Here is a 14,289-nt window from a genome sequence, read left to right on the forward strand (position 1 = left end):
TTTGTTCAAGTGGTTACACTATCTCGATGCCTTGAGGTTCCTCCCCGGTCTTTTGGTTACTTCCAAAAAGGTGCTTTCTCCTTGTTGATCTTGTTAATGAGTTCATCTTGGTGAGCGATTTCATCATTCAAATTGCGAATTTGGTGATCTTTCGTTGCTTTATCTTGCTCAGCTTTCTGATGTTCAACCAAATCCTCGATATCTTTTTTGAGAGTGCTAACTTCCTGCTCTATTTTTCTCTTCTTGCTTTGGAAGATCTGGTTACGAGCTTCCTCCTGTTGCAGTCTGTCACTGGTTTCCTGATATAAAAATATGATAAATACCATTACTATGTAAATAAATTAAGTAATATGTAGTCTGATTAACTGATTTCATTTAGCAATCGACTAATTAATATTAATGAATCTTCTAATGGTGGTATTATGAAAACAAATGAGTAAGTTACTAGATGATTCAATGTTGAATAAGTTACTCGTCCTAAAAAAAGTTTATAAACAAAGTTATGCTGCTTAAATCATTTTGTGAATTAAACCAACACAAGCAATTCAGAATAATCTTACATTTAGCTGGAGCCTCGAGTTCAGCCTTCTGGTTTCTGGGTGCAACTTTGATTGCTTGTCCAGGAAATCCGACATGTTGCCCTTCGACGACTCTAGAGCCACAAAGCAAGTTGTTCTTTTCTTCCAGTAGAAGAGTGACGTTGGCGGATCTCGAACTGTTTGGCGGAAGCTTTGTCTCTTTTCTCCAGTTCTTCGGAGAGCCTTGGTGGCCTTTTCTTCAAGTGCACGAATCTCTATCTTTCCACTCTTAGTGACGTTGAGGAGGGGCTTGACCTTCTGCCAGAGACGGTACCAGGCCCAGTTGCGGAGCTTCATGAACTTCCTGATGTTCCTCTGGACCACGATGAGGGCCACGCGCTGCTCCTGAAGCTTTTGAAAGACTTACGGAGACGAACCCTCTTTATCCAAGCCTGGAGCCACGATATGATCATGCTGACACGGTCATCACGTAGCTCCTCCAAGCTACCCAGCACACCGGCACGGAAGAACATTCCGCAATCCAGGGTTAATAAATATTACATAAAATCACTAAAAAGACTATGGCACTTTGTTTTTGGCTTAATTTTATTTTAACCTTAATGTTCTGTACATTTCATATGAAGCACTGCGAGATGCTAGACCTTCAAAGTGCACTTGAAAAAACGAAAAGAATTCTACCGAGAGTCACCACAAGATCTTTAAAACATTATCTCTGTCTTTTAAATAGAAAAGAGCAGACGATTTTGGGGGGTAGAGTATTATTGCTTAAGAGTCAAATTATGCGTATCTGTTTGTTTGGGCTTTGGGCTTTACTTTTAATGAAGACATATAATTTGCTCTAAACCCGGCGCCCAAATAGTATTATTAATATTATGGCCTCTCATTTGAAAGATGCTTTTCGCTTAAATGGCGTGCTAAATGTACCTCCGAAATGGTGGCCAACAAGGAAGGGTTTGGTGAGATGCGTTACCTTGGTGCCAGGCGGTACTCTCTCCTTGTCCAGCTCAATCACCTCCAGACACACCTTGGCTTTTCAAGCCGCCTCAGGGGTCCCTGGCCTCCGTCATCGGCTCTTTCTGGACGAGGATCAAGTACCTGTGTGGGAAGACTCCTGTGTGTGGAAAAGATTCGTGTGGCAAGGCGCATTATAACAGCTATAGGCTCGATAAACAAGCAGACACGAGGAGAGAGAGAGAGAGAGAGAGAGAGAGAGAGAGAGAGAGAGAGAGAGAGAGAGAGAGAGAGAGAGAGAGAGAGAGAGAGAGAGAGAGAGAGAGAGAGAGAGAGAGAGAGAGAGAGAGAGAGAGAGAGAGAGATTTCTCCTCCTCTTCTTCCTCCTCCTCCTTCTGCTCCTCCCTCCTCATGGTCAATACATTGATCATATCATCATCATCATCATTATTTCCAATCTCTCTTTTCATCGGACATCAAGATGGTGATAATAATGATGGTGTTCATTGCTGACGTTCGAGTGTGTGGTGGGCAGTGTCCAGGTGTGTCTCATTCTCCCGTATTGGAAAGCTTCACTTAAAGTTGAAACTGAAGTCCATTGTCTCCCTCGACTAGCCTGCAGAAGTCTATACATGAGACAGTCATATTCGCCTCGCCAACTCACCGATGCCTGTAAAGTCTGATACAACGAAAGTCTGTTAGAAGCCCTTGCGACAGATACGGATGCCTCAAGCACACTGTTACAGGTCAGCTGGTGCATGATGAGGGCCGCGTCAGTCACAATTCTGTGGGCGTTAGAAGCATGAGAAAGGAGTAACATACTGTATGTTTTCGTCTTGTTGAAAACTAAAAGATCAAGTTATGGATACAGTTGGTAATCGTAAGGTGCGACCACCAGTAGAACTAACTCAACTTTTCTTCTAAGCATATAGAATATACTTTTATAATAGAACCAAAGAAAATGAAGCAACTTACACCTAAAGGCTAATAATAACAACATTTCCAGTCTACTAAAAGTCAGCTTTTTTATGCGCCTTATGACTTACAGGCTTTTTTGTTTTGTTTGCGACGTGTCTGTTATTTTCTGATTTCAGCAGAGCTCGCACACTGCTTTTGACTAAAAGGAAAATGTGATTTGTAAAACAGATATTTGTCATCCCTTATCTGTAAATCACACTAACACAGCTTGGGGCCACCTGCCATCGCAGTAAGTCACACTCATCGCAGCTTCCGACCATCTTTCACTGAAAGTCACACGTTTTGACTGCTTTCATTACTATAACATTAACCCCTGCTATCACTGAAAGTCACACAGGTACAGTCCTTCCACCATTTAAAGTTCTCTGACACAGAGCTTCCCTCAAACCACTGGTAAGTTATACTGACTCAGGATGAGACCCATTACACCACTATATCACACTGATTCATCTAGCAGCACAAAGACTTATGAAATGAGATTTCTGTAGATTCGCTATTATCTACACTCAAAGACAGAACACTTTGAGACATTTTGAGAATATAATTGCTTTCCTCCGCACTATTCTTGGTATAACAACCCACCTGGAGAGTCTTTGTCCTGTAGATGACCCACTCACTATGTCACCTCAGCACAGATGTCCTCGATGTGAGGTCAATCATTTGAGAGCCCAGGCCATTTGATATCTATATGACGGGGACCTAAAGTTTCTTCGACCAGTGCACTAGTACACACACACACAATAATAATACACACAGCGATGGCTGAGTGGTTATCGTGCTGGGCTCACATTCACCACGCCGTGGACAACGTCGATCTGATTCCCCACGCTACCAACTGATTTTCTATTCACCGCCGAGTGGCCTAAGACTACCCACATGCTGTCCTGAAGACCACCCATCAACCCGGACTCTAGAAGAAACCGTCCAAGTGAATCAATAATGAGTTCCGGGGCAGCATGAGCCAAGCATAACTGGCGCCACTATGAAAATTGTTCGCCATGACGGGCTTGGCCGACCACCAGCTAGGCCCCTGAAGAAAGCTTCACCGGCGCTATAGGCCGAGAGAGAAAAAATATATATATATATATATATATATATATATATATATATATATATATATATATATATATATATATATATATATATATATATATATATCCCTCCATTTAACCTCTTTGACAATAGCGATTTACTCACCTGGGGATTTCGTCTCGTTGGGCATGATGCAGCGGATGAAGTGAGGGTGAGTGGCGTTCAGGGTCTTCATTAGGTTGTTCAAATTGTTCGCGGAGGATTAATTATTTAACTTGGAAAATCCGCCCTGCCACTGTCCTTTTAGTGTATTTTTATGCTAAAATCTAGTCAGGGTGAAATTAATTTCATTATATAATTTATTTCCGAATACCTGTGTCACTTACCCTGTACGAGGATGACACAGTTGAGAACCCGCCAGATTTCTTTCCTCGGCCTCCTGCATCGTAAGAAACATTAATGTAAAATATGAGTATCACCCTTTTCCCTTGGCTTAGCCCAATCATGCCCAGTCCATTTCTGTTTAGTTAAATAACTCGAGAAAAATACTAATAAGCATAAAAATATGAATGTGAAATTAAAAGTAATTATCTCTACCAGTGAAAGCTTATTAGTTCTGAATATAGTAATTTTAATTGTCACTGATAAGAAACGATTAATCGTGGAAGGCAAGACAGGTTTCTGGTAGACTCATGACCTCTGGTTTCAACTGCCCAGCTCGTGTCCTTTCGCCTGTTTTCATGAGTGTCAGCCAGGATGCGTTGAGGAAGCGGCAGTCTAACGTGTACTCAGAGGAGGAAGAGAAGGATCTAGTGAGCAGTGTTTCACTTGTGTAGTCTTGAAAATTTTGTTTTCGGAATAAAATATGCAACGTACGGTAAGTGAGTGGAACTATTGGATTTTTTGTTGCTTTTTTATTTCTATTTAAGAATAAGATAACTAAAATGATAAATTAACTACATTTAGAACAGAGGGCTGGGTGAGTGGAGTCTTTCACTAGCCTCTACGGGCCTGGAGAGACACTTCAGTGGTCAACAGTGTTATCCGTTGACAGCAGTTAATATATATAAAAAACTTATGGAAGCATCTTGAAAGTACACAGAAGCCATTTAATGTGAGTGGTTCTCAATCATGGACTTGACAGCTGATCCTGGTCGAGTCAGCTGTCCAATTATTGTAATAAAACGTAAAGGGCTATATCTACTCAGACTATATTTTGAGGTTTTATTTCACCAACTCATCTGTTTTCTGTTCGAAGCCATTAATAGTCTTCAGAGAGAGAGAGAGAGAGAGAGAGAGAGAGAGAGAGAGAGAGAGAGAGAGAGAGAGAGAGAATTAAGATCCAAGGACAACCAAACACTGTCGTCGGGTCGGGCGCCCCGTCGCCCGTTACACACTTACCACCTTTGTCCTGGTCGGGGCCGCCTGACTGGCCCGGGTGGTCGGCAAAGATATCCACGCATAGGCTGTTGGAGGATTTCTTGGAGAAGATCCACCACAGTGTCGTTGAGGGGATCTTTGTTCTTCTCGAGCCACCCCGCCAGGTTGTAAGGGACGGTCCCGGCGTAGTGCACGATGGCGAAGTGTGCTTCCTTCTGGCCGGGCTTCGGGGGCTTGGGCTTGATGAATACAGCGGACTTGCCAAGGTGGTTGGCTTTGAGCTTTTCCTCAAAGGACTTGTCTGTGGCCTTAGGGAACATGGACTCCTCCTCTAGGATGGACAGGAGACCCAGAGGCTGTTGGAAGGGATTGTTGTATCAGAATCTGGCGGATCATCTTGCTGCTATTAAGACAAGTTAGTGATTTTGTAAGCGTTCATTAATCATTAAAGTAAAACACAAGTCACTTACCTTTTACGTTTCACTACATCTAGTTTTCTCTTCCGAGTCATCTTACGAGGCGACATTGCCTAACTTGTTCTTTCTACAAGTTATCCTGTTATGCACGCAGCGGATACACTGACAAGCTGTGATTTTGAAACAACACGAAAAGCTTTTGTGGCCGAAGGCCCAAGAATTTGTTACACTGGTGCATGTTGTTGTTATTATTATTATTATTATTATTATTATTATTATTATTATTATTATTATCATCATTTAGGTTATGTCAAGGTATTGATTAATCATTTCTTTTCTGTGCTGTTAATGTAAAGCAAGCACTGGACTGTTGTGAACTGTAAGAAGTGTGGCGTCCTCTTCACACCGGGGCGGCCACTGAGCCGCCCTCGCAGTGTGTTACCTGAGCTGGTCCTCGTTTGAGCGTCGGACTGGCCGAGGTCTGAAGATCTTTGGACGTATACGTGAGCAAGTTGTCATAGTCTGCCCTTGATACTGCCGAGGAATGATTGAAATAGAAAATGAGTACTTGTGCGAAAACTACCATTTTTAAGGGGAACTTTGTGGGTGGGCTTGGGGAGGGTAAGGTGGGCACTTTTCAAGTAAGGGAGGGTCAGGGGTGATGCTGGCTTGAGCAGGAGCTTCGGCATTCAGAAGTGGGTTCTTGGCGGGCACAGCTAAGTTGACTATATGGCAAGGGGACATTGGTGGGAAGGGAAGGGATTTGGGAAAGGATTGAAATCATTCAGAATTCAAAGTTGATCGTTGGTTCGCCGACAGATGCTGAAACACAGAGAATGTAACCGTCTGGGTTGTTCTAGGGGTGCGGGGCGTTGAGCACCGGGAAAAGCATAGGTCATCAGATATTTCCAGATATTTTTAGGAACATGTGTAACATGCAGGGACACTTTCATCGGAGAGGGGAAGGACTTCTGATGCTACAGGATAATAGTTTATGAGAGCTGAATAGATATTCCATGCATATATATATATATATATATATATATATATATATATATATATATATATATATATATATATATATATATATATATATATATATTGGTGATAGAAGTGTTCTGAGTGCAACCCTGACGGATATTGACTTTGTCTATCCGTGAACTGATTAGCACTCAGAACACTCTACCACTATATATATATATATATATATATATATATATATATATATATATATATATATATATATATATATATATATATATATATATATATATTGTGATCTTGTACTTTTTCCTCTCAAGGGGGAATGTGTTTAATAACTCAATTATCACGTCAGGGGCTGTTCAAAAGTTACGGAACACGGGGAGAGGGAGGAGGGGCATGGTGAAGTGGTGCGAGTGTGAGAGAGGAGGGAATGGAGTGCAGCCACATGTGACGTTACATTTTCCCATTTTTTTCTTATGTTTCTTAAGTGATGTGTTTACAGAATTTCGAAAGAGATTGTAAAGATTCTCCAGTGTACCTTTATTGCCTTTTCGTTTTAAATGTGATATTTAAAGGTTTCGTTTGGGATGAAAACTTACTAATTGGTGGTGTAGTTGCTGGTGTTACATAATTTTCTATGGAAGGTCTGGACATGTCACAAAGGCGTGACAGGGGAGAAGGAGTGTCAAAATTACCCAAAAGCGTTACGTAATTTTTCAATGGCCCACGTCAACATCCAGGGAACGAACGGACGCATGCTTGCTGAGGGTGATTTACGATCTTGGGGGGAAATCAACTGCAAACAGTTATTTTATCTGCACCAAGTGTTCCTCTGCACCGGGAGACTAAAATAAATATTAAAGGTATATAACAATTTACCACTAAGCTAACAAATCTGTAAATTAATAAATCAAATGCATACTGTATTTCAAAGAGTCTACATTATTATTTGTAAACTGAGAGGGAGAAACCAAAGATGATAAAAAGGAGAATATAAATGCCCATAGCAGAACACTTGAGGATGAAGGAGAGGCGCCCAGTCTGGGATGCTGCGTGCAGAAATTATAGGTTATAAACCAAAGGAACAACAATCAGGACTATTTATGGGCTGGGGTTGGGTGGAGGTAAGTTTTGCCAACAAAGTTCACGTTGGTAAGCTGAAAATTTATTACAAGTGTGAAAGGGACAGCTGGAGGGTCCTGTCCTAGCCTCCAGAAACACTTGTAATGTTACCTTCTCGAATAGCTCAATGCAAGCCTGCAAGTCCATCCCAAAGTCCACGAAAGTCCAATCAATGCCCTCCCTCTTGTACTCCTCCTGCTCCAGCACGAACATGTGGTGGTTGAAGAACTGCTGCAGCTTCATTACAGAAGTTGATGCAGATCTGCTCGAAGCTGTTGAACTGGTGGAAGAGGGCACTGTCAAAGGCCTCATGATTTTAGGTAAAATGCGTATATATGGGGATTTCTGTGAGTAGGAGATAATACCAGGTACGCAATGAAACTTCCAAAAGTTTATCTCATCTAAATATAAAAATGTAACCCACGTCGAAGATCTCGAAACCGGCGATGTCGAGCACGCCGATGAAGGAGTGCCGCTTCAAGCCAGTCTCAAGGGTGATGTTGCATTTTCACCAGCCACTTGAACATGCGGTCGAATAAGGCCTTGAGAGAGCGCCCACTGAGTACAGTACTTTGCTCCACGTTGCGACCTTGCGTCACAAACTCGTTGCCCACCTTGATCTTGGGCTTACAGGCATTTGTACAGGTCCAGCCCATCCACACCCAGCAGCTTACCAACGATCTCTCCTTTCTGTCGAGAAGTATAACAGCTTAGCCTTTTGGTTGCAGCCTCATCCTTCCTATTACCCTCTCAATACAATGAAATTGTGGAATGACTTAGACTAGTTGCTTATGGTCCTACCTCTGTGCCGTCCGGCTCAGCCTGCTCTTCACGTCCTCTCTGCTTGAATTTACACTTCCGAAATTCATGACGGCGGATGTTGTCTTATACACGTTGGTTTTTCTTCCTCGAGAAGCCGAGGATGTCGAAGGCTTCCTTTAATGGAGTGAAGAAAGAGGGTGAATGATAGATTGATCAATTTCTTATAATTTTGAAAATTTCACTAAACCACTGTAGACTGCAAACTTATTGTTCAGAATTGCATCTCCTCCTTGTCGTCAATGGAGGGCACGGTGACCTTGCCCTGAGACACATAGTGGTAGTCGTAGATGTCGTTGCTAAGGAGGCACTCGGCTGGGGGAAGGAAGAGATCAATAATTGGGTCTGAAACTGAATATTGCCAACAGCTGTTTAATGCTTTTGGATTTGGAAGCAAGAGGTTCAGTTAAATGGACCATGTTGCACTTGAACAATATTGCCCGTGTCTTGATACATCACCCTTTCCACTTCTGATACAAAGTTTATGTGTTAGCTGAAAAAAATGAATTTAGACTTACACTTGAGCCATGACACTTGGTCGGACATCAATTGGTAAAAGATGTGGTAAGAGCGCTCGGCCGGTTGCTGGGAGATAACACGAGCCTTCTCAAGGAGGTAGACCTCGATGTCTCCACCAGCAAGCTTGCCGGTAGGTTGGAAGTGGATTCGAAATGAACTTGCCCTGGCGAAGAGAAACGAGACGTGGATGGCGTCATGGTCCAAGAGGGTGGCCCGAGGAGGTTATTTAGTGTGGCATTATGGAGGCTCTTTTTGGAGTGTTATGTGTGTGTACATGTTCCCTCGTACGCCCATGTTCTGTATGATTATATATATATATATATATATATATATATATATATATATATATATATATATATATATATATATATATATATATATATTTTTTTTTTTTGCAAGCAAGCAAGGACAGCATATGTAAGCTTGATTCACAGTTATTATGCCAACTGGAACAAGTTCATTTTCTAATGGTGGCGTGTTCACCTATTGTTAAAAAAAAAATAGATGTAATTAAGGAGGAAGAGGAGAAGGGGAAGGTGAAAGAGGAGGAGGAAGAGGAGGAGGAGGAGGGGAAGGTGAAAGAGGAGGAGGAAGAGGAAGAGGAAGAGAAAGAGAAGAAAGAGGAAGAGGAAGAGGAGGAAGAGGAAGAAGAGGAGGAAGAAGAGGAGGAGGAGGAGGAGGAGGAGGTACGAGTACGGTACTCACGAAGCGGGAGGAGTTGTCGTTACGCGTGGTCTTGGCGTTGCCGAAGGCCTCCAGGATGGGGTTGGTCTGGATGATCTGGTCCTCCAGGTTCTGGGGAAAATGAGCCAAAGTTGAACAGAGTGGAACGATATTGCTGGCATGCGGCCGCTGCCTCGGGGAGGGTTAAAGGACACACACTGCGGTGAAAGCTCTGCGCTGCCAGGCTCCGGACAGGCAGGCGGAGGTTCGAGCCCTGCTAAAGTCGGGATTTTTCCGCTGACAAGGAGCGATTACTGTCCCCCCTTGAACAAAGGTGTGATGTGTGAAGGTCCCAGCAGTACTCAGATATCGACTATAATTATAATGAGCTTACTCCTGTCGGGACGGTACTTGCTGGCGATGACGAGTCCTACTCGTGATCAGGCCGTGATGGTGGATTACACACACTCACATTCACACACACACACACACACACACACACAGCCCGATGCCCTATAATTTTTTATCATAAATTACCCACAGCTCTCTTAATTCCTATACTACTTTCCTGTTCTGAATGTGACTTTATCATGCTCCTTTTAGCAATTACTAATGCTAACGGAAATATGTTGCATAATTCTTTAGTGTAAGTCGCAGCCGTGGTGGTCGTTCACATGTCTACCATTTCATTTTGTGTTCTTACCTGCTTTTTCTCTGCTTCCTTTTTCTTGGATGTGGTGGCGCCGACGTTAGCGAAGTAGGAGAGTACCTTTTTGGTGTTCTCCGTCTTGCCGGCGCCGGATTCGCCGCTGGGTGAGGAAAACAAGTGTTAGAGAGTTCCTATGATAGTAACGATTGTAAATATTCTTGATCCCACACGTGAACCAGTTTCCTCACAGGAGATCAGGCAGGGGATGGTGCCTACATGAGGGGAGGATTGGAGTATAGCGTGTCTGAACTAAGGGAAAGGATTAAGAAGGAACGGGAAGTGAGTAGATCAGTAGATCATGTGTCATTTTTTAGTTAGACGTATGAACAATGTGTTTTCCTTTGGAACTGCCACTGAAAAAACTAAGAAAGATGCAACGAGTGAAAGATTGCCTAGATTGCTTACCCGAAGATTTTTTTTTTCTTTCCCTTGATGAGGTAAAATAAAAACATGCTAGTTGTTTCCACTTGTGTGTTCTGACACTGACGATATGGATAAGCTAAGATTCATGCTGGCCAGGTACTCAGATACATAGGAACAGGCGGGTTGTTTTGACTAGTGTGTCCTGACACTGAAGCTATAGGGGAGCTAGGCTTCATGCTAGCCAGTTACTCATATACTTACGTAATCAGCATGGACTGGTTCTCACCAACTGCAAATAAAACATACATATCAAATTAGTTTTGGAAATCAAGCTAAATTGCTGTGAATATATATGGCTTCATAATATGTAGTTTTGTTACATGATTGCCTAAACTTACCTTGCAACATGTTCATATAGGCACCATCAGAGATGGCAAAGATGTGAGGCGGCACCTCATTACGCCTCTTGCCCTGATAGATCTTGACAACACGGTTGGTGTAGATGGGGTAGCGCTTGTATGGATTGACGGCAATGCAAAAGAGGCCGGAGTAAGTGTAGATGAGCTTACACACGTAGCGAGACTTGAGGTTGTACAAGACAGAGGCATCGTTCAGGTAGGTCAGGTTGGACATGTCCTCGCACTTCTCGTACTTGGGTGGGTTAACTTGAGCCACGAGGTCCTTCTTCAAGTTTTTGGTCTCTCCTCTAGCCAGGACAGTCACTATGTCCCCCTTGGTGCCCTGGATCTCACCCTCGATGTACCCGTCCTTCTCGTCGGGCACCCAGCAGGACTTCTTGGCGTCATAGGGTTTAGTTTGATCCGTTCGCTTCTGCTCGAGGGAGACGAATAGAAACTCGGTGGGGTCAGGTCCGGCCCGGTGGACTTCACGATATGGCCAGGCATGGTGGTGGAGTCAGGAGCTCAGCTCAAAACAAGCGGTCGCAGTCACTTACAGATACACCAACTTAACTCCAGGACTCTCCTGCAAAACATAACATGAGGTTAGAATCTTATTTAACAAATTTTCAGTCTTAGGCAACGAAATCCCAAATATACCCATGAGCACAATAATGCAACACCAAAGAATGTGAAATATATTACCAAGTACTTGAAGACCTCTTATTTTATTTGAGCTTTTTTCACACTCTCATGCTCGAGAATCATTTGGGCTAAAATGAGCAATGGCTGAGAAAGTACGTCATTCTGTACTGATGAGGTTTGGCAGATTTAGAAAAAAACTACGCTAATTAGATAATATTCATCGTAATATTAGTTCTGTAGTCATAATTAATCATTTTATTTTCCGTCACTAACAGGATTCAAACTCGGTACGTAGTGCACAGACCAAAGAGTAAATGGATCGAACAAGTTATCCCACCAAAAAATTATATGGGTTATAAAGATAGTAGAGTGACTGTCAAACGGAGTTTGATATATACGAAAAAGAGACCAGTATTAGAATAAATGGCTCACACGATCACTGCTACTTCAGTCACAATGTCTGGATTCCAAATTTCCTTGAAGCACATTATTGCCACAACACAGTGCTGCTGTTAGGGCACCCCTAGCCCACAGATAGCCATGTAATGCTCATATTAGTATGAACTGCTCAGTCCTTACTCTAACTTTTTCATATTTAAAACTAGAATTTATTATAGTAGTAGTTTTCTTCGCCACTTAACACCTCTCTCAAATTCAATGTCACTCACTCCACTTGTACCTCTCTCCACCTTCCCATCATGTATCTTCAGTCGTTCCACTGTTTGCTTATGATATTTGTCGCCTGGCGCTGTGGAGCTATCAGTATAGTTATTTCCACTGTTGAGCTCACACCTCACTCACTCTTGCCACTCCAGACGTCACCTGCTCCACTTGACGAAGGCGTTTTCAGTCTTAAGGCCTAAGTTTAACGTCACAGAGGAAGTTTTCTTTGTGTTTTCTTCAGTCATTCTTCAGGTCTGTTGTGTCTCTATTTTCATCATTATTGTTGTTGTTTAAGTCTCAGCTCGTCTCAGTTGATAATGACAAAGGTGTATGCGCAACAGATTCCAGTGACTCCTCACTCTAGCTGTCTCTAGACGACTGACTTGACTGACATCTTGACAGGCGGATGCTTCTTATTCTAGGTCTGATAGTCACGTTTTCTTCTGCTTTTCTGTTCATTTTTTTTTAGACTTTGCATCTGTCACATCAGTTTCAGTTGTGTTCTTCTTTTCTATAGACGGTCTGCTTTGTTTTAACGCTCTAAAATTATCTTGCAGCCCTTTAAGGAATTTTATTACCAACCACTTTTTTTAAGAGTTTGAATGTTGTCAGAAAATTATAGTAACAAAAAGGTTAACTGTACATTCGCATCGTTTGCGATTTACTGTGTTACATTTCTCCTCGTCTTTGCCTCGCGCTGGCAAAACTCATCGCGAGGCTCACTTTATCCTCCGTGTTCAAATCTTCGTCCGGGGTCCGCCGCGACACCTCGGCCTCTCCCCTCGCCCACCCCTCACACGCTTTACTATGCGATAATGCCATACTGCACACACACACACACACACACACACACATGACACACACACACATGACACACACACACATGACACACACACACACACACACACACACACACACACACACACACACACACACACACACACACACACACACACACACACACACACACACACACACACACACACACACACACACACACACACACACACACACACACACACACACACACACACACACACACACACACACACACACACACACACACACACCTAGGTCTTGTCTTTGTTCCTACTTTCGTTCCATTGCGAAGCCTTAGTGATTAAAGAGGCATAAAGCGTAGATGAAGCAGAGCAGATACAGACGCAGAAGCAGCAGGGACACACCACCAGCAACAAAAACAATTACAGCACACAAAAAAACAAACAAGAGCAGTAACATAAACGTCAGCAACAATCAGCGACAAAAAAACAGAGGCAGCAGCGGCAATAGGAGCAGGAGCAGGAGCAGCGCTGACGGAGGTGGGCGTACTCACAACGAGCTTGGCTGACTTACGGCGCACCACCTCTGTCCTCGATCACCCCACCTACGCGGTCTCCGTCAGGCACAGGGGCAGTGAGAGGCATGGCGGAGCGGCCCTGTACATAAACTACCTCTCGTCAAAGGGCGGTGAGGGGAGGGCCGAAGGAATGTGTATTAATAGAGTTGGCTTTGAGTGGCTGGTGGTGAGCATGAAACGGCAACCTTATACACCCTCCGCAGTCCGAACTCACCCCTGACCGCCCCCTCCCACCCACCAAACCACCCACCCACCCACTGCCACCCGTCGTCCGTCCCCCGCCCACACTCCTCGCACCCTACGCGTCCCCGTTCTCCACTCACCTCCCGTTATCCCGTTTTCTTTCTCGTGCCTCTGGTTTTTTTTTTTTTTGTCTTCTACCTGCTTGCAATTTATCACTTTACCCCCACGTGCCTGCCAACACTCCCCCTGTCCCCTCGCTTGCCGCCCTCCACCCATGGGTCGTCCTTCCTCCCGCCCGCTCTCATACCCCCTTCCTTCCCTCATGCATCTCATTCCTGCTCCCCTCTGTCATCCCGCCCTCCCTTCCCTCTCCTTTTTGCCTGTTCTGTGCTTCCCCCCTTCACCGTCTTCTCACCTCGTATTTTATCCTCCACTCATTTGTTTAAAACGTACTCTGTTTCATAAATACACACACACACACACACACACACACACACACACACACACACACACACACACACACACACACACACACAAACACACACACACACACACACACACTACATAC

At 43.6% G+C, this 14,289-nt stretch overlaps 1 pseudogene; it reads right to left on the minus strand.

Moving 5' to 3' along the window:
• Window positions 1–6: 6 nt before the first annotated feature.
• On the minus strand, window positions 7–13,596 carry LOC126994884 (myosin heavy chain, muscle-like; annotated as a pseudogene).
• Window positions 13,597–14,289: the final 693 nt, after the last annotated feature.

This window comes from Eriocheir sinensis, unplaced genomic scaffold (genome assembly GCF_024679095.1).
Source record: "Eriocheir sinensis breed Jianghai 21 unplaced genomic scaffold, ASM2467909v1 Scaffold906, whole genome shotgun sequence".
NCBI lineage: Eukaryota > Metazoa > Arthropoda > Malacostraca > Decapoda > Varunidae > Eriocheir > Eriocheir sinensis.